Source organism: Ornithorhynchus anatinus, chromosome 8 (genome assembly GCF_004115215.2).
Source record: "Ornithorhynchus anatinus isolate Pmale09 chromosome 8, mOrnAna1.pri.v4, whole genome shotgun sequence".
NCBI lineage: Eukaryota > Metazoa > Chordata > Mammalia > Monotremata > Ornithorhynchidae > Ornithorhynchus > Ornithorhynchus anatinus.
The window spans coordinates 42,832,791-42,859,436 of NC_041735.1; the positions used below are offsets into that span (position 1 = coordinate 42,832,791).

The following is a 26,646-nucleotide window of genomic DNA, read 5'->3' on the forward strand; positions in this document are numbered from 1 at the left end:
GCCGAGATTTCCTGCCCTGAAATGTTTGTTTCGACATAGACCGAATGAAACTGGAATGTTCCATCAGTTATTTTTATATTTTAGTTAAGACCTACAGCTATTTGTACACATTAGTTATTAGACCTATTTTATATTGACAGGAATAGTCTGTGCAAATTTATTGTTACACTCCATATTGTTATGTTAGAATTAATTATATCTAACCCAGCTCTTTGCACATAGTAAGCATTAAATACTATAATTAAAAGGAGGGATTTTTTTAAACAAATGTTATCATCAGACCATCAAAATTTCTATTATGGGTATAATTTAAAAAAAACTATAGCATATAAATTACCATTTTGTGAAAGAAAGAACTGTACTATTTTTGTGAATGCTGAAATGATGAAGCCTCATATCCAAAGATGAATTAATTTGAATGTATCCACTTAGGACACAAAATCCATTGATATAGTTCACTTAGGAATCCTGGTGGAATGTTTCTTGCTGCAAGGATTTTTTTTTTAACCTACTTCACAGATAAGCTTAATCAGATCCATGGTAACAGAGTGTGGGTTGTACTGGAGAAAACCACATTGCTTGGCTTAGGTCCACTACCCTTCAGTGACCCAGTATTGGAAAGGATAGTTAATGTCTCCCTAAGCTGCAGAGTGCACACAGGTGGTGGCCCAGGCCTTGCTCAAGGTGTGAGTGGAAACACATAGAAACCCTAAATATCGCAGTGCCGAAACCAGGGCACTAAGTGATTCCTCCTCCGCTGGGTGAAGATTAGCACAGTCCGTTTATAGTATTGCTTGCTGACTGCTAATCTTACTAGAGGATAGTTCCAGGAAAGACCTTTTCCCTTCTTATTTTGCATAATGACCATATCCTGCAAATATGCATCCTTATGAGTAGTTTGGGGCATTTTCATGTTTTAAAAACGATGTGATTGCCGTATTATGATAGGGGCTCTGGGTCTGCCCTGTGGAGTTCTAGGGAGGCGAGGTCTAATTTTGTGGACCATTCCCAGTCTCACTATTCTTGTTTTTCCTCCTTTTGGTATGGTTAGAGGTGGCAGTAATGACATCTGTTAATCACTTCCAATACGCAGAGCACGTTATTAAGCGCTGTTGGGGAAGTACGAGGATATGGGTCCGAATATGGGCCTGGATTTCCAACCGAAAGCAGGGGAAGGAAGACTGGTAGATACAGATCAATAATAGGCCAAATTAAATAAAAACAATAATTATAAAAGCGGCAAAACATCACTGCATGGAGGGCGTTATCCTCAGGCTCGTCATCACTTTAGGCAGGACTACCTTCAGTCCAAGCAGTCACAATCATTTTAATTGTTGAGAAATAGCTTTCTTTCATCCAAGTCTCACTTCTGCAGGGCCAGGCACCCCCCTCCCCACCCCCAACCCATTCATTCATTCAATTGTATTTATTAAGCGCTATGTGCAGAGCACTGTACTAAGCGCTTGGAATGTGCAGTTCGACCCCAGTGATGATGTGCAAGGAGTAAGAGAACCTACAGACCCCAGAGATCCAGTGGTAGGGAAGTTTCCCCCTACTAGACTGTAAGTTCCTTGTTGACAGGGATCATGTCTAGCTGTACTCTCCCAAGTACTTAGTTCAGCACTCTACACATAGTAAGCGCTCAAATAAATACCACTGATTGATGGAGGGACCACATGGAGATAAATAAATGGTGGTATTTGTTAAGCGCTTACTATGTGCAAAGCACTGTTCTAAGCGCTGGGGACCTGCTCCCACATACACTGTACTAATAAAATGACTTCATTTAGTTTTTAGTAATGGAGCCTCCTACCAGGAATGATAGCTCTGCCACTTGTCAGCTGTGTGACTGTGGGCAAGTCACTTCACTTCTCTGTGCCTCAGTTCCCTCACCTGTAAAATGGGGATTAAGACTGTGAGCCTCATGTGGGACAACCTGATTACCCTGTATCTTCCCCAGCACTTAGAACAGTGCTCTGCACATAGTAAGCGCTTAACAAATACCAAAATTACTATACATCTATGCAGCGGATTGATTATTGTACTAAAGGTTCTCAGAGCATCAACTAGATTCTTCTCATCCCTGCTAACCATATTTCCACAAGAACAGGGAGTGCAATGAGTGAATCGAGGGCAGCAGTGCCAAACGCTGTGAAATCCGTATTTGGTCTTTGCCCACGTTAACCAGTTATAGGCAGAACCAGGATTAGAACCCGGTTTTCTGGTTTCCCAAAGCAGTGCTCTGCCCACTGAACCACTCCCCACGTTTTCATTTATGAACATATCTTCACTTTCCTTTGTGAAAATGCCTCTCCTGTTTTCCTTAGATAGCAGTGCATCCATGTGTCCATATCCAACCATCTAAAGTCTAGAATCTTTTCAGGAAAAGGCCATTTTCAGAATTGATATTTTCTTTCTTAAGTGGGGGCTTTGTGAATGAATTTGTAGCTGTTATTAAGGAACCGAGTAATTAAAACATGAACCCATGACTCAGCAGCAACCCTGGATTGTACATGTAATGGACCCTGTTGGCCTAAATCAGAGGACCTCACTCTAAAGGATGACGGCAGTGCAGACAGCAAGTAGCATCTGCTCATTTACGTGTCTCCCACAGACCCATAAACAACATCTTTAGGAAGATGCAAAGTAGGTGAAACTCGACTGGCAAAATCAGAACGGGCCTTAGGAATTTACAAGAATTTTTAATGCGTAACTTCTGTTTTGCGCCAAGTCTCTCTTGTGAGATGGCTTCATTTACAGATTCTTCTGTCTGCTTTAATCACATGACCCATCCACAAATTCCTTTGCTTTTTTTACATTTGGATCTGGGCTTTCCTTTTGGTCAAATTAACCATAAGGGCAGCCTGCTTACTATAGCTACCCTTACGCAAAAAAAAAGTCATATTTAAGAGTCCATAGAAGACAACTAGAAATGAGGCACCTTCCCCAGATTTCCTGTTTCTGTTTAATTTTTTTTTCTTTTCTCGCTGTGTGCGAACATTCAAACGCCTCTTGTTTTCTTGGCCTTTACAATAATGCTGACGGGATACAATTTCTTGTTTCACTTTTTAAATATCAAATTTTTTACAGTAGTCTATAAACTACATCGTTAATCAGATAGTGTAAAATCCAATTAGAGACATTAGAATCCAGAAATACAAGTGTTAAGGAATGTATTTCTTGATTGACAAGAAAGCCAAATAGACTCATCTATTTAGAATCTTAGCAACAATTAGCTGCCTTAGTTTCATTTATTGTGACATAAAAAATCTGGTTTATTGAGAGCTCTATTGAAGAAGATTTCTATGATATGCACCATGAGAAAATATCTTCAAACTAAAATGATTGTTTTGCTGTAATAAATTGAACCATATGTACACTATGTTATTCAATCTTTTTTCTTCAAGGCATAAATTGATATTAAAGAACATTTAAGTCATAACACATGGTTATCCAGGCATGAACGAGGCAATAACCCATATAAGTTGTCAAGGTGAAGCCAAAGCATTTATTAGAGGTTTGTGTTGTTTTTGAAAAGTGCACGGTTGGATAAACATGGATTAGTGCTATTATGCTGCTACGATGACTCAAGTGTGTTTTTACAGTGTCAGTAATTTTTATGTTTAAAAATCACTGGTGCAGTATATTAGCTATAATTTATGTTTATCATCTTGTGTACTCTAATAGGTTTCAACAAACCATTTAACACTTCAGCTTGTGCATATACATTACTTAATAGGTATTTATCTTAAAAAGAGATACTTAACGGGACTTTCAAAGCTTGCAACCACATGCCAAGAGAGAATATTGCAGTGTGTCACATTAACTCCCCCCACCCCCCACCATTGGCATTTAACTTTGACCACTGTGACCACACACTTCTTTAAACACTTTGTTCCCAAGTGGAGCTAGGAGGATACAGTCTCTCAGAATCCCCATCAGCTTGAATGACATCAAAATCCCCAGCTTGAAGCGTCCGTCACACTTACTAAGTAAGGTGGCTGCGTGATAAAGCCAACACAGCTGAAAATACCAATAACTTTCCCTGTCCTTTCAAAGGGTCTAGGACTCTGCTTTCCTTGGAGCGAGATAGGTTGCCTAGAACTGTGACTGCATTCCTTCGTAGTTCCATTGTTCAGGTGACTTGTTCTCTTAATTTGGTGGGGGGGTCGGGGTGGGGTGGCACATCGGGGGGGGGGGGGTGGGGGGTGGAAAGGAGCCAAGTGGGACTTCCTAATCATACCAGGCTTTCTGCAGCACTGTTGGAGGAAGACTTCATTTATCATGACACTATTGATTCTTTCAAGCTGTGCTTGGCTTATTGTTTTTGCTGCATTGATGACCTATTTCTCTTTTGGATGGGCTTGGTAGATGAATTACCAGTGTTTAGTACTTTCATAAAAGAGATTGATGCTCATTTAAAATTCACTTGGAGTTGGCCAGGTAGTGGGGTTTGCTTTTTCGTCGTTGTTAATCACGTTCCTGCCTTGCTGGAAGGTGGGGAGGCATTCAGTAGGTAAACAGTGACATAGTTCTGGTTCCCAATCATTTAAAGTGCAACATTCATTCATCAGTAAACTTGCTTTTATGGGGTAAAAAGAGTTGGTTTGGAATCTTGAAATTATGGACCTACTGATCCGCTCTGTAATAGATTTTTAGAAAGAGGCTATAAATTCTCATGACTCGATCAAGCATATCAGTTGGCTGAGTTGGCAAATAGGGAGGATTTATTACTCCCTGGGGGTGAATCGACCAAGATGGACTGTTTAGTGTAGCACACTACCTCTTTTGCTTGTAAACCCAATTTTCAAAATGTTATTAGAAACCACAATCACAGCTCGATGATGGTTTAATATGTTTGCAACCTTCGGTGCCTGTCCTTAAATCGCCCATCCCGTTTTCTCAAACTTCACCGTGCTCATGTGAAGTGAGGGACGATTTGGACAAAGGAATTGCAACCTGGGGATCTGAATGGTATTATCCAGAGTTTATATGGTAATACACTGTTCTAGAATGACACTCTTTCTTGGATGCAGAAGATGAGCTCATTCACGTAGCGTGTAGGAGAGATCTTTTTGTCTTTCCATTTGGGCAGAGCCGAGTTCACTCTACTACATTCACAACAGAAGACTCTATCCAGGCCTAGAGAACTCCTTGCCAAATAGCACCTCACTTTGAATATAAGGAGTGTGAAGAGTGGGAAAATTGGGTGACTCTCAGGGCCACGCCCTGTTTACATCTGCAGCTTGATTTTTTGGCCCCAGGGAAATCTGCTGTGGTCAGTAACAGTCCAAGGACAGAGACTTAGAGAGAATCTTTTGGCGCTTTAAAGACAAATATGTTTTCTTTAATCTTTAGAAATATTTGAAATATCTGAAGTCACTCCTGGAAAAGACATTATTGTGATCAAAAATGCCCCATATTTGAAGAAATAGTGAACTATACCATTAACACTTATGTCCATTAAGGATAGTACTACCTTGCAGTACATCTTGCAGTTTTTCTCAGGGCATCTAATGTGAGGTAACTTACTTATATGGGACAAAGGTGACACAAAGTAGAAGCTTTGAACCATGCTATCCTCAGAGCTGAACATATGCACCCTTCACAAGAGGAGAAGATTAAATTTACGGAGGTGCTGTGGTGAAGTGCTGGGCCATAAAATTGTAGGACTGGACTTTTTGGTTGGTTAATTTAATTCATCACTACCATTTTGGTGCACAAATAAAATTACATAAATGCATTTGAAGAATCAAAGTGTTGCCTGATAACTTCATCATCCAAAAATAATTTGAGTACTGTATCAGGTATATGACATTGTGCTGGCTATTATATTAATCAATGTCAGAAGAGTTAATGTCCCCGAGAATGTAACTGTGAGGGCTAAATAGAAATGTTGCAGGCACAATAACAAGGATGTGAACACATATGTAGGACTATATACATAATTACAAGTGTACTGCTTGTTAGGAGATTCAAACTAGGGGATCATGAATTTCTTTGTGGGGGGAAAAAATCAAATTTTTCAAGTAAGCACCTTTGCTACCGAATGGGTTGTTTCAAAAACATGACTCTGAAATTTAAAAAAGACAGAGCAGATGAGGTAATCATTGTCTCTGGGGAGAGATAGTTAAGTGGTAATAACAGGAAAAGAGTCAGTGTTTGAATGTAAACTGACTGTACATGGTTGAATTAATGGGAGGCCTTAACTTTTTAAAGGCAATAGGATTTTTGCTGTTTCTGTGTGGCAAATTATCACCAAACACCTCACTATCATTTTATTCTGATATTTTCATGGTTAGGAGCTGGGTTCTAATCTCAGCTCTATCATTTTATTATTATTATGGTATATGTTAAATGTTTACTATGTTCTGAGCACTGTTCTAAGCAGGTAATCAGGTTATCCCAAGGGTGGTTCACAGTTTTCATCCCTTTTTTAAAGATGAGGTAACTGAGGCACAGAGAAGCTAAGTGGCTTGCCCAAGGTTACACAGCAGACAAGTAACAGAGCTGGGATTAGAACCCACAACCTCTGACTTCCAAGCCCGTGCTCTTTCCGGTAAGCCACGCTGCATCATTTGTCTGCTGTGGATAGTGTTCTGTTGTGAATGTGACATGGATAGTCATCCATTGGAGGTTCTTGATAAGCTGGGGAACGTGTATTGAATGGTTTTGTAGAAAAATGATCTGGTCAGCAGAGAGAAGTGCTGATTGGAGTGGGGAGAGACAGGAGGCTGATAGGTCAGCAAGGCGGCTAATACAGTAGTCAAGACAGGATAGGATAAATGCTTGGAATAATGTAGTAATAGTTTGGAGAGGAAAGCGTAGATATTAGCAATGTTGTGAAGTTTGAACTGATAGGATTTGGTAAGAGATTGAATATGTAGGTTGAATGAGAGAGATGAGATGAATAGAGAAGCAGCATGGTGTAGTGGATAGATCATGGGCCTAGGAGTCAGAAGGTCATGGGTTTCTAACTCCACCACTTGTCTGCTTGTTTTGTTTTTTTGTGTTGTCTGTCTCCACCTTCTAGACTGTGAGCCCATTGTTGGGTAGGGATTGTATCTATCTGTTGCTGAACTGTACTTTCCTAGCACTTAGTACAGTGCTCTGCACACAGTAAACTCTCAATAAATAGGATTGAATGAATGTGTGATCTTGGGCAAGTCCCTTCACTTGTGATTCCCAAGTGTCCAACCCTATTTGGTTGTATCCACGCCAGCGCTTAGTACAGCACCTGGCACATAGTAAGTGCTTAACTGATATCACAATTGTTATTATTATTGAGTTGAGGATAATGCCAAGGTGACAGGCTTGTGAGACATGGAGGATAGTGGTGCTGTCTACGGTGATGGGAAAGTCACGGGGCAGGGACAGGGTTTGGATGGGGAGATTAGGAGTTCTGTCCTGAAGGCAGGAGGAAATGTATGACTGCAGAGGAGGAGAGAGATCAGAGCTGGAGTTGTGGATTTGGTAATCATCCGCATAGAGATGGTAATTGCAGCCATGGGAGTGAATGAGTTCTCCAAGGGAGATTAGAAGAGAAACGCAGAATGAACCTGACTCGGAACCCTCCTTTTTCCAGTTTTGACCCCCCAGCCTTTGCCTTCCAGGTCTGGCCCCAAACTCTTCCCTTTCCAGGCCTGGCCCAAACCCTTCTCATTCCAAGATTGGCCCCCCAAACTTTTGCCTTCCAAAAGCCTTAAGGGACTTCCACAGTTAGGGATGAGACATTAGAGTTGGAGCCCATAAAAGAGACTGAGAATGAGATGGAACTGGTTGAGTTGCTATATATGCAGTGGGTATCCCCACTTCAAGGCCCTACTGAGAGCTCACCTCCTCCAAGAGACCTTCCCAGACTGAGCTTCCCCTTTTCCCTCTGCTCCTTCTCTGCTCCCCCTCCGCCCTCTGCTCCCTCCTCCTTCCCCCCTCACCTCCTCTCAGCTAAACCCCCTTTCCCTCTGCTTCTCCCCCTCTCCCTTCCCCTCCCCTCAGCACTGTGCTCATTTGTATATATTTTTATTACCCTGTTTATTTTGTTAATGAGATGTACATCCCCTTGATTGTATTTATCGTGATTATGTTGTCGTGTTTTTGTCCATCTGTCTCCCCCGATTAGACTGTAAAACCGTCATTGGGCAGGGATTGTCTCTATCTGTTCCCGAATTGTACATTCCAAGGACTTAGTACAGTGCTCTGCACAGAATAAGTGCTCAATAAATACTATTGAATGAATGAATATAAGAGTTTTGAGATGGCAGCGTCACAGTCGATGTTGATTTTTGGCTGAGTTGGCCATGGTGATGCATTTTGAGATGCCACCATCCATAACAGCATTTTGAAAAGCACACTGCCCAGGTAGCAGAGTTTTTCAATGACTTTAAGCAGCACACTGTTGGTATAGGAGCTGTAGGATTGACCTTTGGATGAGCATATCTTTGCTCTTTCTCAGAATGACTGTCAGCCCCAATCGTATAGCAGATCATGCAAAACATTCAGTGGACCATTGTTTATCTTGAAGTGTTGACCTCTTGTGCGTGGCCATCTGCGAATAGTAATTCATGGATAAGAGTCTTAGCCATTTTTGTCTTCGTGCAAAGTCACTGCAAATTCCCAAGTTTACTATTTGTGATACTACATGTAGCCTACAAATTACAGTGAGAGAATTACAGGTAAGATACTCTCAACCACTGAGAAGTTTATGATAAACTCTGAATCAACGATGAAACTTGCACTGTGAAACTTCCTGGCTCCAAGTGAAATGGCTGAGAAATTTACAAGCATATTCTAGGCAAGGTTCTAAAAGCTAACATTTACAGAGGCCTTTGGTATGATATGTTTCCTTAAAAATTGGAATTAAAATCAGGCATTATAGTGCTTGTCATAATGCTGGTCTAAAAATTATTTTCAACTCTGTGGTGTGGACTACACCACTGAGCATTTGGCTACTTGCTCAGTGCTAGACTACTTTTCCAACAGGAGCAGAGTGCTGGTGAGAGAGAGTAACAGCAATCTACTTTCATTCTCAAAATTTGTCCCTTTTGCAGCAAAATTTGTCCCTGAACTACTGCACACTGTAAATTCCTTGCAGGCAGGGATTGCCTTTATCGACTCTGTTGTATCGCACTTTCCCAAATGCTTAGTACACTGATCTGTACACTGTAAGCACTCAGTGCATTCCATTGATTGATTAACTGACATGACCCAGTGAGTCAGAAATTCCTGGAAGCCTCATCCAGAAGCTTCACCCAATACTCTGCATCATGGAACTATGACAGAATTGCCAGCTGGAGGTAGTTTCCAACCTGACTGCGTTCTGTTACTCTGTTAGCATAGAGGCTACAGTTCCTTAGACTGTGGAGGTTTTTCTGGAAAACACCTACAGTTATTTGTGAATCAGTGCTCATTTTATTTGCCAAATTTGTCCTTCCCTTCTGGGTACTCAGCGGTGTCCTCTGAGCAAAAGAGTCAACACAATATAAAAATTTTTAAAAGACTGGTTAATGGAGAACAGCACTTAAGTGGACAATTTGGGCCAAGTGTTTGATTAGAAGACAGACTCTAATGACGGTTTGTTTTAGAACCCAGGAGAACGTTTTTGAGGTCAGGATGGATTTATTTGGGAATAAGATATTTCAGCCCAAAAGAGTCACTGAGGAAATTTTCCTGAACCGAAACAAATAAGTAGAAATGAATGAACATGAAATAAATATATAATAACACCCAGGGAAAATTAAAAATTTCTCATTTTAACATCTGTGACATGCAAAATAGTAGAAACTAGATGGATTATTGGTTTAAAGAGAAGCTGGAGATTTCAGACTGAAGCAGCTGAGTGTGCTTAGCTCAACTGCTGAAAGACTATTTTCTCTTGTCAGATTGATATCTTACACATGTGTGGTATTTGAAGTTTCATTTAAAACTAAGCAGTTAAGAGGTGTAACAAAGGCCTAGGAGTGTGTTTGATCAATCAGAGCTTGAACATACAGGAGGTATTCAAAGAATAGGGGTATATTTTTGTAAATAGGGGTATACTTTTGTAAATAATGTTTCTCAAGGAAAACAATGAAATGGGTTACTAGTAGCTGCCACGGTGCCTTCAACATTTGTATTAGAATTGATAAACGTGGACTTTTTCTTAACAGCGATGTCAAGTAATCAAGTTACGTTGTCTTGCCGAAGCACAATCTAATGTTGAAAGATATGCACTTTTATACCATTCAGTAATGTTTGAGTAGGTGGAATAGAAAAATAGTTTGAATATGGAAAACTGGGATGAAATAGATAAAATAAGATTCAAAGCTAAGAATAAAAGTTCTTGGCTAAAGGAAGACACGCATGTTTTTTAGGCTGTTCCAAAAAATGAAATTGACTGTAGAGAATTGAATTGGTTACAGTGGCAAGCTTTTTTAATTTTCATTTTTGTTCTTTTAATAATTGAGTAGTTCTGTTAGTACACCTGCTTTGATATCTCCATTTGGTAAATTTCCCAAACAGCTATAATTGGGGGAATACCAGAGAAGGAACAGTTATGAAAAGGGGAATCTTTAGGTTATAATAGAGACTATATTCAGCAGTCACAAAAGTACAAATGTCTTCTTAGAAATACTAAGTGTTCTGGCAAACAAAGGAAGTAGCTGTGCTCTGCTAAGTACACATAAGCCTTCAAGCGAGATGACGTACTGTTTTGGATGCACATTTTAAACAAGGTAGATTGAAGGTAGCTCAGTGGAGAGCAACAAAAATGATAAAAGATTTAGAAAATAACGCCTATGAGGAAAGGTTAAGAGAATGGGGACTGTGCAGTCAAGGAAAAAGAGACTGAAGGGAGAGATAACTGTCTACCACTAAGTTAAAGGATGTTATAAGGAATCCAGGGAAAATTTATTATTTGTCAATGAAGAGAGCTACTAGTAATGGGTTTCAGCTAGAGAAGAGAAAATTAGTTTAAATACTAGGGAAAATCAGTAGTATTAAGAACATATTTTTGGAGTAGAGACAGAACTTGATTACTGTCTTTAAAGAAGAATTTGACTGATAGTGAAATCATTCCAATCACACACCATCTTGAGGTAGAACTGGCACACAACTCTTCTTACCAGAAATCCTGGGAAAAGAGTGAAGCGTGGCTGATCCGGCAATAATTGGACCAAGCAGTCTTGGATTTATGGAATAAACACTGGTCAGCTCAGTACACCAGCACACTATTGCATGGTTTTACATACGTATGTTTTGTCTAGATGTCATGGGGGATTAGAGAAAGACTATCCAACAATGTTTATCTGTTTGGGCATGGCCCATTGTGAAGTTGGAAGTAAAGGCTTGTGCCATTATTCTGCGCATGTGTAGAAATAAGTAATAATGATGGCGTTTGCTCTGCACTTAATATTACCAAGCACTGTTCTAAGCACAGGTAAGCACTATAGGGTGATTTTTCTTAGCACAGTATTTTACAAGATCACAAGGATCCCCCATTATGGGAGAGAGGGGTGAATCTTTTTTTCTATTTGGTGTCATTTTTGTTCTACCATCATTGATATTCCCCCCTCAAATATTGAGTTATCTAAGAACTGACCTGTTGTTTAGTGGGTTTGTTTTGGAGCATGAGTTAAATTTAAGAAGTAATGTTAGGAATCATTAAGCAATTTCTACCTCAGAGCAAGGAACTGAAACCTGACTATAAAGGGCAGAAGATCTACTAATCAGTAGTAGTATTTCTTGAGTACTTTCAGTATTACAGTAGAATTAGTAGGTTAAATCTTTGCCCTCACAGAGCTCACAGTCTGGTAGGAAAGACAGACACCAAGATGAATTGCAGGTAGAGGAAAGAAGAATAATGGCCAGTGTGCATGAGTTACTGCTTAAAGTTATAGGGTTAAGATATGAGATTATATAAGATTTTAAGATATGAATCAAAGTGCTCTGGGAGTTTGTGAGTATTTAAGTGCGTAGGTGGAGCAGAACTGCTTAACAGGCACTAGAAGGTATATAAGCAGGGAGATTAGAAATTAATTGGGAAAGGCCTTGTGGTGGAGGTATGATTTCAGAAGGGCTTTGGAAATGGAGAGAGCTGTAGTCTCTCAAATTTTTCAGGGGTAAGTGTGTGGGCAAGAGGTTGGTGGGACAGACGTGAACAAGGCAGGGGGAATAGATAAGGTTGAGAGGATTGAAGAGTTCGATCAGGGGTGTATGGGAGGAGAGTCTGATGATTTATAGTAGTGGTCAGGAATTTCTCCTTGTTGGCAGTGAAGAATGGATGACCATTTGAGGTTTCTGCACAGAGGAGAAAGGTGCAGAATGTTGTTTTAGAAAAATGATCTGGGTAGCAAATTGAAATATGGCCTAGAGGGAGAGAAACTAGAAGCAGAGAAACTAGTGGGAGGCTGGTGTAATAGTCAAGTTGCGACGTGGCGAGCTCTGGGACTAGAGTAGTGGTCATATGGATGGAGAGGAAGGAAAGATTCGTGGAAATATTTGCACAGGTAAAACTGGCATAACTGGGTGACAGACTGAAAATAGACGTTGAAAGAGACGGAGTAAGTGATAATGCCAGCATTACTGGCCTAAGGGGCATGGAGCGTGGAGGCATTGTTCATTGTGCTGGAGTGGTTAGGTGGAGAAGAGGAGCTGAAAGGAAAGATGAGTTCAGTTGTGGGAATATTTAGCTTGAGGTGATGGTGGGATATCACCCACGAAGTGATGTCGTGGAGGCAAAAGGAAATGAGAGATTGTGGAGGAGAGATGTTGGGGCTACTAAGGTTGATTTTTAGAGCCATCTGTATAAGTGGTAGTTGAAGCCATGAGAGCAGGTGCGTTTCCTAGGGAAATGAATGTCAAGAGAAACAGCATGGGGAGATAGGACCTGGGTTCTAATCCTGGCCCTGCCACGTCTGCTATGTGACCTTGGCCAAGTCACTTCACTTCTCTGGGCCTCTGTTACCTCATCTATAAAATGGGGATTAAGACTCTGAGCCCCATGTGAGCTAGGGACTGTGTCTAACCTAATTAGCTGGTATCTACCTCAGGGCTTAGAACAGTGCCTGGTTCATAGTAACAAATACCATTGGAAAAAAAAGGTGAAAATAATAATAATCACGATATGTGTTAACCACTTAGTATATCCAAACCAGAGCTCCTTATCTTCCCTCTGAAACCCTGTCCTCTCCTGAACTTTCCAGTCACTGTAGACGGCACAGCCCTCCTTCCCATCTCACAAGCCTGTAACCTTGGAGTTATCCTTGACTCAGCTTTGTCATTCAACCCACATATCCGTAAACTCATCATTGGGCAGGGATTGTCTCTATCTGTTGCTGAATTGTACATTCCAAGCGCTTAGTACAGTGCTCTGCACATAGTAAGTGCTCAATAAATACTATTGAATGAATGAATATCCAATCCATCACCAAATCCTGCCGGTCTCACCTTCACAGTATCTCTAAACTCTATCTTTCCTCTCCATCGAAACCACCACCAGTTTAGTTCACTCATTTTATCTCGCCTAGATTACTCCTTCAGCCTCTCTTCTGACCTCCCAACCTCCTGCCTCTCCCTACTCTAGTCCAAACTTCACTCCACTGCCCAGATTATCTTTCTACAGAAACGTTCAGGACATGTCACCTCACTCCTCAAACATCTCCAGTGGTTGCCTATCCACCTCTGTATCGAACAAAAACTCTTTACCACTGGCTTTAAAGCTCTCCATCAGCTTGTCCCCTCCTGCCTCATCTCCCTTCCCTCCTACAGCCCAGCCCGAACACTCCTCTGGTGCTAGCTTCTCACTGTGCCTTGTTCTCACCTGTCTCACCGTCGACCCCTGGTCCATTTCTTACCTCTGGCTGGAACACCCTCCCACCTCAAATCTACTGGACAATTACTCTTCCCCCCACTTCAAAGCCTTACTGAAAGCATCTCCTCCAAAAGGCCTTCCCAGACTAAGCCCCACTTTTCCTCATCTCCCACTCCCTTTCACATCACCCTGACTCTCTCCCTTTGCTCTCAACCCCCTCACCCCACAGCACTTATGTACATATCTATCATTTTATTTATTCATATTGGTGTCTGTTTACTTATATAAATGTCTGTCCCCATCCCCCCCCCCCGACTGTGAGCTCATTGTGGGCAGGGATTGTCTCTCTTTATTGCTGTACTGTACTTTCCCAAGCTCTTAGTAGGTGCTCAGCACTCTGTAAGTGCTCCATAAATAGGATTGAATGAATTAGTTAATGAAGCACTGTACTAAGCGCTGGGGTGGATACAAGCAAATCGGGTTGTCCCATGTGTGGCTCAGTCATTCCCCATTTTACTGATGAGGTAACTGAGGCACAAAGAAGTGAAATGATTTGCTCAAGGTCACGCAGCAGATATGGCAGAGCCAGGATTAGAACCTAGGTCTTCTGACTCCCCAGGCTTTGCTCTGTCCACTAGGCCACTTTGCTCTTCTGATGCCAACCTAGTCTCTGTGTCTCAATCTCATCTATTCTCCCACCAGACCCTTGCCCATGTCTTCCATTTGGCCTGAAACTCCATCCCACTTCCTATCTGACACACCCCCACTCTCAAACCCACCCTCCCCGTTTAAAGCCCTCCCTAAAATCGCATCTCTTTCAAGAGGATTACTCTGATTTAGGCCTCATTTTTCCTCCTCCCCCTCCTTTTAGCCTATACATTCGGATCTGTGTCTAAACACTGGAAAATCATCCCACCCTTAGCTCTATAGCACTTAAGTTCCTACCCCTACACTTTGCCGTTTCCTCTATCTGTAATTTGTTTTAATGTCTGTTTTCCCCTCTAGATTTTAAGCTCCTTTTGGGCAGGGATTGTGTCTGCCAAGTCTGTTGTATTTTCCCAAACACCTTCTGAGGTGCTATGCACACAGTAAGTGCTTAGTAAATAAACTGATGGATTGATTTATCTTCAGCTTTGTCTGGCTAATTTATCTTGGTGAAGTGAGCTAGTTTGTCTTTAGAGACTGACCCATTTTGTATCCTGTATTGCATTCCTGCCGAGTGTCAATAATCCCAGTTTGGTGGGAGGTGAAAGCTGTAGTTTCCTCGAGTGTCTTTTTCCTTTCCTCTCAATTTGAAGATTTTCCTCTACAGGATCAGTTTCTTTTCAGGGATTATTCCTTAGGGAAGTGAACTCTGGGGGAAAATCCTGGAGAAATAATATAATATGAATAAATAACTGTGGTATTTAAGTCCTTAATATGGGCCAAGTACCATTCTCAACACTGGGGTTGATTTGATAATCAGATCGGTCAAGTCTCTATCCCACACAAGGTTCACAGTCTGAGGGAGGGGAACAGGAATCATGCCCAGTTTACAGATGGAGGGAGCCATGGCTGAGAGAAGTAAAGTGACTTCGCCAAGGTCACACAGCAGGCAAGTGCAAAGCCAGGATTAAAGCTCAAATATTTTGACTCCCAGACCCATGTTCCTTCCACAAGGCCACACTGCTTCTCAATATAAATTTAGAAACCAATGCTAAAATGCCTTTTTCCTCCTCCTTTTCTCCATTCCCCACAAAATTTACCACTGCCCAAGACCTTTGGAATGTAAGTGACCTTCTCCAGGCAATTATTTTTTGGGAAATCATATTTTAAACTTGCATTTGCCTAAAGGAAGTTAACTGTGCATTTTGTGTCAGTACATTTGGCCTTAGTCCTTAAATCATTAGGTCATCGGTCATCATTTCATTTTGCTTTTTACCAAATATGAAATATGCATTTTTGGAAAATACTCATATTAATAATGTTGGGATCATCTGTGTTTCTGTAAAAGTGAACATATTTGGCTTATGGACTTTAGAGTACTTAAACATTACCTCTTTTCAAAGTGAAACATTCATTCAGTTTATTCATTCAAGACTGTAAGCCCGTCAAAGGGCAGGGACTGTCTCTATCTGTTACTGATTTGTACATTCCAAGCACTTAGTACAGTGCTCTGCACATAGTAAGTGCTCAATAAATACTATTGAATGAATGAATATAGAGTGCTTACCATATGCAAAGCACTGTATGCAAAGTGCTTAACTCAGAATGGTGCATTTCTAAAGATGCCCTGTCACAATATGTGGGTAGGCTTTTTGCTTTGAGGTCTTCACTCTGCTCTATGAGAATTACCTGGGCATTTAAATATTTTTGCATGGATTTATGTTATCAATAATTTATTTCTTTCAATGAGAAGTTGATAACATGTTTGATAACCTACAAATAATGCCGAGGTCATGGATCCTATTTTCATAATACTTTTCTATACCGCTCTAAGTTTTAAACTTTTTTCACAGATCATTTATCAGTGAGCTACATTATAGTTATCAAGTGTAAATAAATTTTATATTAGAGGATCTGAATAGCGGATATAACTAGACAAAATTACTGGTAATATTTTCATGCCTTATCCCATAAGGCTGGAATTGCCTCACTGAGGAAATTGAGATTCAGCGCAAGAGAACATTTTCAATTATAAAAGAGTAGAAGCAACTTTTTAAAAAGTAAAAAATAAAGACCCATCCAATCCCTACGTATATTCTGGATAAAGACTCCTCATAGGTGAAACCTGCCCTTTTAGTTTACTTTTAAAAATTTAGGCCTGTGTACATTGATTTCACAATCAGAGTTTAGAATATTTTCTAAACAAACACTTAGAGCAAACTATACTAAGTAAGGAACTATCAGCCTTAACAGAAGCAATCCTGACAAACAATTATTTTCATTTCAGCACTGACAATTATGTAAATGTGTTTGGAACAGCAATGGGCACCTAATTATGACATCTAATTATGCCAATTTATTTATACACCTCCTTGAACAACATTTTATTTATAACTCTCCCACTCATTGAAAGATGAGATAAAATAAGGAAATATTTCATAGATGATTGCCTCATGAACAAAATCTGAACTATATGAACTCGAGTATTCCTATATATGGCATATTCCCAGCAAACTGGGACATCTTTCAGTTGTGCTTGGATTTTGAGATGGAGAATGAGCCTGTGGCTACCTCAGCATCTGATATCAGTGTTTTGGTTTAGTTGGACATGGAGGTTGTCCTGCTTGTGCTCATCCTCCTCCTCTTCAGGCAAGCAGCGTGGTTGTCAGCTGTGTGAGTTTGGGCAAGTCACTTAACATCTCTGTGCCTCAGTTACCGCATCTGTAAAATGGGGGTTAAGAGTGTGTGTGCCATGTAGGACAACCTGATAATCTTGTATTTACCCCAGCTCACAGAACAGTGCTTGGCACATAGTAATTGCTTAACAAACACCATCATTATTTTATTATTATTAGTGGATAGAGTAGAGGAGTGGAATTCAGGAGGCCTGAGTTCTCATACTTGTTTGTGTATTGGCCAGCTGTGAGACCTTGGACAAATCACTTAACTTTTCATTTATCCTCATCCGTTAAATGAGGATTAAGTGTTGTCCCTCCCAATTAGACTGGGAGACCAGGGTTTTATTTGATCTAATTGTATATATATCTACTCAGTGCTTAATATAGCACTGGCAAGTCACAACAAACACAATTATTAAATCACAAACAGTAATACCAAAGGAGAGAAAAGTATTTTCCTTGAAGGGACAAGTATGCAATATTGAATTATTAAGTAAATAAATGAGATCTGGGTGCCATCTGATTTCCAGAAGATGTGGTATACCAATAATTTTTTGGCATTTCTTGGGTGTCGGGGAAATGGAGGAGGATGAAAGACTCTTAGATCTTAATGAAAATGTATTCTTGGTCTTTATAACAAAGAATATTTCAAAGCCAGTGTTTCAACAGTTGGATTCATTAATATTTAAAAGGTTCAGCAATATATGTCACTTTTTAAGCATTGTTAGAAAACATCTGGGATTTGATGCTCTGAAAAAATTGAGTTCCAGACCAGGCAGTGTGAAAGGCCATTTGCTGTAGAGTGTCAGAACTTCTAATTTAAAATTCTTATATAATTTATTAGTTTGATAGTTTTGAGGAATCTTCGTTGAGTGTTTTAAAGCACAGTCACTAACACTGAACTTTAAGGTGGCATTTTGGGGGGTTTAACCAATCACAAAGTTGAGGAAATAGGTATAAGCTCCTTATCCAAAATGCTACTAGTGGTATTAGAATATTCATTTCCCAAACTAGTTAATAATAATAATAATGTTGGTATTTGTTAAGCGCTTACTATGTGCCGAGCACTGTTCTAAGCGCTGGGGGAGATACAGGGTCATCAGGTTGTCCCACGTGAGGCTCACAGTTTATCCCCATTTTACAGATGAGGTAACTGAGGCACAGAGAAGTGAAGTGACTTGCCCACAGCCACACAGCTGACAAGTGGCAGAGCTGGGAGTCGAACCCATGACCTCTGACTCCGAAGCCCAAGCTCTTTCCACTGAGCCACGCTGCTTCTGGTTACAGATCTTCTCAGTTTTCAGTTACAGATCTTCAGGGGGTGAAATGACTTTTTGACTGGGAAAGGAAATGATGACATCATTCATTCAATCATTCATTCAATCGTATTTATTGAGCACTTACTGTGTGCAAAGCACTGTTCTAAGCACTTGGGAAGTACAATTTGGCAACAGATGGAGACAATTCCTACTCAACAACAGGCTCACAGTCTAGAAGGGGGACACAGACAACAGAACAAAACAAGTAGACAGGTATCACTACCATCAGAATAAATAGAACCATAGATAAATGCACATCATTAATAAAAATGAATAGAGCAATAAATGTGTACAAATATATATACGTGCTGAGGGGAGGGGAAGGGGGTAGAGCAGGGGGAGGGAGTAGGGGCAATGGGAAGGGGAGGAGGAGCACAGAGAAAGGGAGGGCTCAGTCTGGGAAGGCCTCCTGGAGGAGGTGAGCTCTCAGTAGGGTTTTGAAGGAGGAGAGAAGGGAGGAGGTGAGGTTGGAGAGGGCAGGGTGATGGAGAGCTTTGAAGCCAATAGTGAGGAGTTTTTGCTTCATGAGGTATATATATAATGACTTTTACTCTCTTTTTTTATTAAAAGGATATTAAGGATTATGTATACCCCAAGTTTGCTCTTTGAATGTTTATTTCCTCTGCTTTATTTCACTTTTTTACTTTGTTGCAAGTTTCTGTGTTTTTTTCTTTCACTTTCTCTGTAAATAATATGCGTCTCACTCAGATTACACTATTCTCAGGGTCTAGGTCCTTAACCTCTACTTAATAACAACAATAATTGTGGTATTTAAGTGCTTACTATGTGCTGAGCACTGTAATCAGTGCGGGGTAGATACAGGGTAATCAGATTGTCCCACTTGGGGCTCGCATTTTTTTTTAATCCCCATTTTTACAGATGAGGTAACTGAGGCACAGAGAAGTCAAGTGACTTGCCCCAAGGTCACACAGCAGACAAGTGGAGGAGCTTGGATTAGAACCCATGACCTCTGACCTCCAAGCCCGTACTCTTTCCACTAAGCCACACTGCTTCTCTAAACATTTTATTCACCCAAGTTCCCAATTAATAATGATGATGACCTGAAACAATGAAGGCAAGCAGTGTCCTCGGTCATAGTCTGTAAAAGTTCACTTTGAATTACAGGTTGTAGGAAACCAAATTACTTTTTGGTGGTAATGAAATGTGCATTATCTGCATCTGGGAGTTCCCAAACACTGGTCATATAAAATCAATGTTTCTCTTATCAAATAAAGGTATTTTTTGAGTACTTACTGTGCGCAGAACATTGTACTAAGTGCTTGGGAAAGTACAATTCAATACAGCTGGTAGACATGATCTCTGCCCATAAGAGGTTCATATTCTATAGAGAGAGACTGTAAGAAACTGGGGAAGTGCAAGACAGTCGATTAATTGTATTTACTGAGCACTTACTGTGTGCAGAGCACTGCACTAAGTGCTTGGGAGAGTACAAAACAACAAAAAAGATAGCACATTCCCTGCCCACAACTAACTCACATTCTAGTGGGGGGGACAGACATTCATAAAAATAAATGAATTATGCATGTGTACGTAAATGCTGTGGGGCCGAAAGAGGGCTGAGTAAAGGGAGCCACAAATGAGGGTGATGCAGAAGGGAGTGGGAAAAGAGGAAATGAGGGCTTACTCAGGACAGGCTTTTTGGAAGAGATGTGTCTTCAAAAAGACTTTGAAGGCGGGGAGAGTAATTTTCTGTAGGATATTAAGAGGGAGGGCGTTCCACGTCAAAGGCAGGGCATGAGGTAAAGGTCAGCGGCAAGATAGATGAGGTACAGTGAGTAGTTTGGCAATAGAGGAGCCAAGTGTGAGAGTTAAGTTATTGTGGGAGAGCAGGGAGAAGATAGACTTGTGAAATTGAACTAAGAGATACTCTAGAATACAAGCATTACTTCAAGAATTAGAAAACCTCCCCTCCACTGATTTGGGGCTAGAATTCTGGAGTAAGTTGGCAGGTAACAACTGGCATGTTTCCTGGGGACTTTACAACCTTGGAATCTCTATTACACAATTCACAAGTCCTTTCAAAAAATCTTTTTTTTTAAAATTTTAAACATCCATAGCTTGTATGGGAGCTATAAATTCTCCAATTTTAAATTTAGCAAAAAATAATTGTGGTATTTAAGTGCTTACTGTTTACCGGGAACTGTACTAAGCGCTGGGGTGGTTACAAGCATAATGGGTTGGACCCAGTCCCTATCCCACTTTGGGCTCACAGTTTCAAACCCCATTTTGCAGATGAGGAAAATAAGGCACAGAGAAGTGAAATGACCTGCCCGCGGTCACACAGCAGACAAGTGGCAGGACGGGAATTAGAACCAACTACCTTCTGACTTCCAGGCCCGTGCTCTAGCCACTACACCATGCTGCTTCTCCGCTTTGAGAAAATCTCACAGGCATAAACAGTTGCTTCTATCCGGGGAATAATGAATCAGGAAAAAATTTGATTCATTTGATTCATATCCATAGTATTTTGGCAGACACCGCCCTTGAATCACATGCATATGAATGAAATGTTTTTCAAATATCCCCCACGCAGACAATATCTTTTAGACTGTGAGCCTATTGTTGGGCAGGGGTTGTCTCCATCTGTTGCCGAATTGTACATTCCAAGCGCTTAGTACAGTGATCTGCACACATTGAGTGATCAATAAATCCGATTGAATAAATGTAACTTTAGTTAAAGATATGCATTCAACAAGGACTTTTACCTTTCAACCTTCCTCTTTCCAGTGACTGAGGAATCAGGGGCCTTAAATGGTCATCTACCCTGAGCAAAATGGTTTAAAAAAGCAGTGCTTTTTCGGAGGATAACTGCTAGCTTCTTGGTTGAATTCTCTGAACTACCATAGTCATCATGGATTGAATCTTCCATTTGTCTTTCTATTCTTGGTTTCCCAGTACTCTCTGTAAATGATTCTAGGTACAAGTTTTAATTTCCTCTCCAGGAGAAATCTGTTCTCTTTTATGGCTGGTGCTTGACGAGGTGCTTTGCTCTTCTTCACGATATCCGTGAAAAATGGCACTAGCCTCTTCCCCTATTGTTAGTACAGTGTTTTTCCCCTATAGCACAAGGGTTACTTTCTTAAAGAATGCCCCATTAAGGCCACTCAGGGTCAGGGGAAAGCATGACCACCCCTTCCATTTCACACCATTTCATTATATTCATATGCTGCACGCACAGTTATCATTAACGGAACAGAGTGACAATCTACGGAAGTCTGTCTGAAGTTAACCAAACCTATCAGTAGTTCTCTTGGAGACCCCCCCGAAATCCCTCCTATTCATTGTCTCAGAGTCATCGTGTTACTCTCCCAGATCCCTGTTGACCCAGTTGCAATTTCTGTCTCAGGCTGTGTGTTTTCAAAATCCCAACCACTCGTGCCATGGTCCACTATGACCCTGGGCAGGACCCCTCAGACATTATCCCCACACTACTGACCCTCTCTGATGTTGTGTCCACTCTGATATCGTATCCCTAGAGTGTTGCTACGCTCAGGGACTGTCCAAAGCTGGCTCAGCTCACATGTGCAGAACCACTTTCTCTGATATCGCATCATATTCTGACAGGTATGTTCCCTAATTCCTCAACAGTGTTCCTTCCCAAAGGCATAGCGAAAACCACCTTTTATTGGATAACTGATTATACCCTATAATCTATTAAAAAAAAAAGGTTAAATGGCTTTTTATTTCATTTTAATTTTCTGCCTGCTAAGTTTGCCAAGGCAAATGGAAAAAAAAAATCACTTTCACTCAGTGATGGAGATAAAGCACGCACACACTAGAGCTAAGCAGTTGAATCTCCATAATGTTTAATGTGGTGCCACCCAACTTTATCCTGATGCCTACTTCATATATTTTAGCCATACTCCAGGCTCTACTGGAAGCAAAGGAAACGGTCTCCTTAGTCCTTCAAAGGAACAGGTCATCACCCAAATTTCAATGTGAGACAATACTCTTCTACTCTATTAGTTTAAGGATTTATAAGTGCTACTATGAAATTTCAGGCTTCTTTACCTTCATATTTCACTTTAACAGCTTGGTCAGTATGGGGCAAACATATTTTTAGGTGCTTTTTTTCAGGCGAAATAGCTCATTTTGATCCTGGGCCTGCATGGGGCTTGTTGAATATTAACCATAGATTTAGTATCACTGGGGCAAGCTATTACAGTGTTATATATATATATATATAACACATATAATTAGTTCTTCTCCTAACATTAATTTATCTGAAGGACCAGTAGCATTAAGGATGTCCCACTCTTGAGCCCTGTCCCTCCACCTGACTTGTTCTGGACAGACCCCAGAATCTGAGGAGACAGGGTAGTGAGGGTGAGGGAGACAGGGTCACAGCGCCTTGGGACTGCAGCTGTCAAAGAGGTGTCCCGTCAAAAGATAGAATACTTCCCTCACTGCATTAGCTCAGTTTACCATTTAGGGTTCCTCTATACTGAGCTGTAACATTAGTAAGTAGGAGGAATTCCCCCATCATTTAGAGGTTTAGAGAATCGAATACCATCAGCACCAATAAGAAAAAGGCAGATTGCATCAACTTCTTTCATTTGAGGCAGGCTTATAACCATCTCCTCTCTCCACCCTGCCCCCCACGCTCTCTTTAGCGCCTTTTTCTCCTCCTTCCTTCTCTGACCCTCTTTCTTCCCCTTTCTCAGGGTGCTGAGAAATGGGTAGTCAGTGAACTTTGAGCTGAGTAGCGGGGCTTAGTGGCGAGAGCCCGGGCTTGGGAGTCAGAGGTCACGGGTTCTAATCCAGGCTCCACCACTTGTCAGCTGGGTGACCTAGGCAAGTCACTTAACTTCTCTGGGCCTCAGTGACCTCATCAATAAAATGGGGATGAAGACGGTGAGCCCTACGTGGGACAACCTGATTACCTTGTATCTCCACCAGTGCTTAGAACAGTGCTAGGCACATAGTAAGTGCTTAACAAATACCAGCATTATTATTATTATTTCTCTCTCAGGCTCTCTCTCTCGCCCTCCACCTTCCCTCTCTCTCTCTGCCACTCCATGCCCTACTTTTGTCCTCCGACTCCCCACCTCCCTTAGGTAACTGAGCAATAGATAGTCTGTGAACCTTGAGGTGAGTTACCCCCACATCCCTTAAGGAACAGACTGATGAATACTTTTTGGATACCTGAAAAATATTTTCATCAATGTACCACAAGTAGGATATTTAGCATTTAGTTCCAAGTGGAGTTGCTTTTCCTGTAAAGTTTCATGATATACTTTGAATCTACGGTTATACTTCAGATTTGCTACTGCTCTATATAGCAATGTAGCCTACTGGAACGAGCATGGGCCTGAGAGTTGGAGAACCTGGGTTCTCATTCCAGCTCTGCTTCTTGCCTGCTGTGTGACCTAAGACAAGTTACTTGACTTCTCTGTGCCTCAGTTTTTTCATCTGTAAAATAAGGATGCAAAACTTGTTTTCCTGCCTACTTACACTGAGCGCCCCAGGTAGGACAGGGACTGTGTCTCCTCTTCATACGCTCACATTTGCCCCAGTGCTGAGTACAGTATTTTACATGAGGTAAGCACTTGACAGATAATAATAATAATTATGGTATTTATTAAGCACTTACTATGCGCAGAGCACACTGTTCTAAGCACTGGGGTAGATACAGGGTAAACAGGTTGTCCCACGTGGGGCTCACATTTTTTAATCCCCATTTTGCAGATGAGGCCCAGAGAAGTTAAGTGACTTGCCCAAGGTCACACAGCAGACAAGTGGCGGAGTCGGGATGCCGCTGATATTATCATTATTTTCCCTGTTACTTCATGAATCATCTAATAATTTTATCACTTGATTCTTCCAGGAAGCCTATTCTCAGGTGGTAGAATTCCTCATGAAGGTCTGTCAGTGGAGAAGGTCATGTTCATTAGATTATTAACTCTTTGAGGTCAGGTATCATGTCTCCTTAGGTATTAGTTAAATGTTGTCATGGACATTCAACTGGAAGCAATCCCAATCTGACAGAAAATAAAAGGACTGATAAGCTTCAGTACAAATTAAAAACCGTTTGGCCGTTTGAGGAAAAGAGAGCTATGGAAGCTCCTTATTAATCCAGGTCTTTAAAAGAAAGATTATGACATGTCAGTTCATGTACTGTTTAAAGTATTTGCAAAAAAGAATAGGCAAAGTAAAGAAGCAACATTGCCTAATGGATAGAGCACGGGCCTAGTAGTCAGAAAATCTTGGGTTCTAATCCCGGTTCTGCCACTTCTCTGCTGTGTGACTTTGGGTAAGTCACTTAACTTCTCTGTGCCTCAGTTCCCTCATCTGTAAAATGGGAAGGGAGACTCTGAACTCCAAGTGGGGCAGGAACTGTGTCCAACCAAATTATCTTGTATCTACCGCAGTCCTTAGAACAGTGCCTGCGACAAGGTAAGCACTTGAAAGATACAATTATTATTATTATTATTTACAAAAAACATATTTAAATAAAACCCTACATGGTCTCAAACTTTTTTGGACGGTATACAAAAATTGGGAAATGGTGGCCCTTGGTGGGATGTGGGTTGGATCTACTCTTTTCAGGTATGAGCAGATGGTAAGCACAGTAAATACAATGATTACTAGGTTTAGTTATCAAAGTAATTTTCTCTTTCCCAGGTCATCATGAGAGAAAATGAGAATGTAAAACCAAGTAGTACGTGGGTTTAGGACACAGCTGGTTCCTGGAAAATGTCAAAACGTAAGTGAGAACAAATTTTCTCATAGGAACAATGTTATAAATGTGAAATTGACTGCTAAACCAAGTTCACATAGCTTATCTTTACCAAAATTACACATTTCTGGGTCTTCAATGGGTTCTAGATGAATAATGTGACTATGTTACTGTAACCAGCGTCAGAGAGGTTACACTATAGGATGTGACTTCAGTGGAAGGAAAATGGTCACGTTGACCCTCCCTGGTGACCACCTGGCGGTACCCTGCACAGTGCTTAATTTTCATTATTATGGTGCCCAGTTGCAACCCCTCCCTGCCTCCTAGGACCTCTACAGCCATGCTGAGACAGACTTGTTGGGGTTAGGGAAAAGGCCTGGGAGGACCCAATCTCACTTTCCCCTTCCCCGTCTTCCCTTGCCTTTGGTCCCTACTGCTTTCTGGGTCCAGGGGTTGCATGTAGCGAAGGTAGAGTGGGTGACATTGGGGTCCCTCCTGGGCCTCCGTTCCCACCCCGGCTTGTCTTGGGCCTCCGTTCCCACCCCGGCTTGTCTGGGTGGGTCCCCGGTGTTGGGGCCATCCTGGCAGATGGCAGAACTGGGTTTCACAGCCAGAGAAGGGACCAGCCTGCCTGTGAAACAAGTGAGAACTGCTCTAAAATAAATTCCAAAATATGGCACCAGGAAGGAGAGGAGAAGAGGGTTCCCGGGGGATAGATTTGGGGATGCATGTTGTGGGGTGCATGAGTGTGAGTGGATGCCATGTGGAAACTGTGAAATGATTGGAGGGGAAGAGGGATGGAAAGTTTAAAAAAGGGATGGCGCAGAAGAGGCCGGCTGAGGGCGGTGGAGTTGCTAGGGAGGGTGGATGTGTCCATTTTTACCGCTGATGAAGCACTGTTCTGTAGATGGTAAGTGGAGGTTGTGCCATCAAGGAAGATAATGGTATAAAGCCAAAATGGGTGTAAGGCTGGAATAGAGTAATTACGGAAAGGTTTTGAGTTGCTATTCATCATAATTGAAAACATCATAAATCGAGGAGTGCTGGTAAGAAGAGGGAAAAAAGGAAAACAGAGTAAAGAAAAAGCATTAGAGGAAAGGGAGGAAATTCTTCTTTTAAAATATTCAGTTTAATTTCATGAACTTTCCAAAGGAACAGGCAAATCAATTATAAGTATCCAGTCAAAAATCAAATTCCCTTTAAAATATCTTAGAAAAATGCAAGGGATAAAAGAGAGAGGATGAAATATGGCGAGCCACTGTTGGCGACTGAAATGTTTAGGAATGAAATTGAACTATGTTAAGAAAACAGTCCTGCTGTAATTATTCCATCACTCCCAAATTCTGTATTCATCCTTCAGGACTTTGACCCAAACAGAGTTGTTTCTTATTCCCATCTCAACAGGTGGGTTCAGTGTGACTGTCGTGAACTCTTAGTACAGTGCTCAAGCGCTCATTACAGTGCTCTGCACACAGTAAGCACTCAGTAAATAGGATTGAATGAATGAACTCTGAAAAT

The 26,646-nt window shown here is 41.1% G+C and overlaps 1 long non-coding RNA gene across 1 annotated transcript in view; it reads left to right on the forward strand.

The window, feature by feature from the left end:
* LOC120638571 overlaps positions 1-26,646 on the forward strand; it is a 284,021-nt gene that overhangs the window by 131,677 nt on the left and 125,698 nt on the right. The window contains exon 3 of the long non-coding RNA XR_005660287.1: positions 25,074-25,155. This is a non-coding gene — a long non-coding RNA (uncharacterized LOC120638571). The remainder of the gene's footprint in view (positions 1-25,073; positions 25,156-26,646) is intronic.